At 44.1% G+C, this 2,772-nt stretch overlaps 1 pseudogene; it reads left to right on the plus strand.

Moving 5' to 3' along the window:
- Nucleotides 1–1,881: 1,881 nt before the first annotated feature.
- On the plus strand, nt 1,882–2,196 carry LOC105990178 (annotated as a pseudogene).
- The last annotated feature ends 576 nt before the right edge of the window (nt 2,197–2,772 follow it).

Genomic DNA, 2,772 nt, shown 5'->3' on the forward strand with positions numbered 1-2,772 from the left:
AATGTCTGACTTTGGAAAATGAGCCAATTAGATTAATTCCTATAATTCCAGTTATTATGGAGGTGGAGATAGTAGGATGGAGCTCAGAAGTCAGCCTGAGAAAAAGTTCAAGATTCTATCTGTAAAACTAAATCAACAGGATCCAGTATGGCTTAAGTGATAAAGCATTTTTCTAGCAAGCACAGTCTCTGAATTCCATCTATCTCCAGTACCATAAAAAGGAAGAGAAGAAAGGAAGGAAGGGAGGAAGGAAGGAAGGAAGGAAAGAAGGAAGGAAGGAAGAAAGGAAGGCAGGAAGGAAGGCAGGAAGGCAGGTAGGTAGGCAGAGAGACAGGCAGAGAGACAGGCAGGCAGACAGGCAGACAGAGAGACAGGCAGGCCAGTCATATACAAAGTAAAATAAAAGATCTACTTTTTTTGTTGTTGTTGTTAGTCAGGGGGCTTGAACTCTGGGCTTGGGCACTGTCACTGAGCTCTTCAGCTCATGGTGAGTACTCTACCACTTGAGCCACACACAGCACCACTTCTGGTTTTTTGGTAGTTAATTGGAGAAAAGAGTTTCATGGACTTTCCTACACAGGCTGGCTTTGAACTGTGATCCTCAGATCTCAGCTTCCTAAGTACCTAGGATTACAGGTGTAAGCCACTGGCACCTGGCAACATCTACCTTTTTATGGTGCCAATTTTGGGGCTTGAACTCAGAGACTGGGTGCTGTCCTGACCTTTTTTTATTCAAGGCTAGTGCTCTACCACCAGAGTCCCCACTCTATTTCCAGCTTTTTTGCCTCATGGACTTTCCTGCCTGAGCTGGCTGCACATAGCAATCCTCAGATCTCAGCCTCCTGAGAAGCTAGGATTATAGGCATGAGCCTAGCTAAATATGTGTTTTTTAAATAAAATAAAAAGCATGAGCTGGAGACATAGCTCAGCAGTTAGCTTAAGGCCTTGAGTTTAAACCCCAATATTGGGGGAAGGGGGGCAAAAAGACACCCTTATAGTAAACGCTCTTTAAAAAAAAAAAGATACCACTGTTGAGAAATGAATTGAAAATACTAGAATTTGGGGACTCCTAACATAAAAGAGCTGGGGGATCAGCTCTCTTGCCAAAGAAGGTATCTAGGAGTTTTGATTGTTGTGATGTTAAGATTAGGGAGAGACCAGTCCCAGCAACTTTTCTACCTGGGCTTCCCAATGCAGTCCCATAGCCAGCAATCCCCTTCTAGTGAGGCCGATTCTCTTCTCGTCCCATGTGCAGCTACTACATATTTGCTTTGCTGATAGCTCTCTGCCACAGGTGTTGACATTTCACATGGCTTGAAATAGTCCCCAATATTATTCCAAATTTGGACAGGGCTGACATTCTGCTTAAGCCACAATACCTCAGAATATTCTTAGACTTCTGGCTACCTACTTTGGGAATGTTTTATCTGCCACCAAGTCAGCTACAGCTACATCATTGTTGCTCTCTCTCCTCTCTCTCTCTCTTTCTTAAATAAAAGGAGGAGGGAAAGCTTTGTTCTTCAAATATCTCACAATGTGTCATGATGTTTATCTGCTGTTTACTGTTGTACTCCCTTGAGTATGGAGCTAGAGATAAGCGCAGACCCTCACCGGTATTTGGGGTCATGCCTCAAGTCAGTATGTGTTTTCCCACATGGGAAAACTTTTATTTTTTTCTGTGACAGTACTGAAGCCTGAACTCCCTTATCCTTTTTTCTCAAGGCTGGCACTCTACCACTTGAGTCAAAGCTCCACTTCAGGCTTTTTAGTGGTTAACTTGGACATAAGAATTTCACAGATTTGGGTGTCTCCTAGCCCGATTGCGGGTCTCTTCTTGGAGCATCGGCATGAGAGCAGAGTCCAAGTAGCGATCGCCGACAGTCATGGCTGGACAAGCATTTAGGAAGTTTCTTCCTCTGTTTGACTGGGTGTTGGTCGAAAGGAGTACAGCCGAAACTGTAACCAAAGGAGGCATTACGCTTCCAGAAGAGTCTCAAGGAAAAGTATTGCAAGCCACCGTAGTGGCCGTGGGATCAGGCTCTAAAAGAAAGGGTGGAGAGATTCAGCCAGTTAGTGTGAAAGTGGGTGATAAATATGGAGGCACCAAAGTAGTTCTAGATGACAAGGATTATTTCTTATTTAGGGATGGTGACATTCTTGGGAAGTTTGTAGAGTGAATATATCACTGAAATGGCATCATGTGAAGCTGCACATTCCATGCAAGTTCTGAGATCTTTCATCATTTAAATAATTTCCATTATCTCCCTTTTATAATAAACTGATGGGGGCTGGGAACGTAGCTCAGCGGTAGAGTGCATGCCTTGCAAGCATGAGGCCCTGGGTTCGATTCCTCAGCACCACATAAACAGAAAAAGCTGGAAGTGGGGCTGTGGCTCCAGTGGTAGAGCGCTAGCCTTGAGCTGAAGAGCTGAGGGACAGCGCCCAGGCCCAGAGTTCAGGCCCCAGAAAAAAAAAAATAAACTGATGGTTACTAAAAAAATAAAAATAAAAAATAAAAAAGAATTTCACAGATTTTCTTGCCTGGAGTGGTTGGAAGCACAATCCTTAGATCTCAGCCTCCTCAGTAGCGAGAATTATAGGAAAGAGTCACAAGGGCCTGGCTTAGTCTGGGTAGGTAGGGAAGGATACTACACCTGACTATTCTAAATCCTGTCTTCTGTTGTCAGCTTTCGGCTTTATAGTGGAACTTTGAGGCAAAGATGCATCATTGTCCTGCCATCCCAAGAGGAAGGAGGGTCATAGTGCGGTGGA

The sequence above is a fragment of the Dipodomys ordii genome, unplaced genomic scaffold, assembly GCF_000151885.1.
Source record: "Dipodomys ordii isolate 6190 unplaced genomic scaffold, Dord_2.0 Scaffold63, whole genome shotgun sequence".
Lineage (NCBI taxonomy): Eukaryota > Metazoa > Chordata > Mammalia > Rodentia > Heteromyidae > Dipodomys > Dipodomys ordii.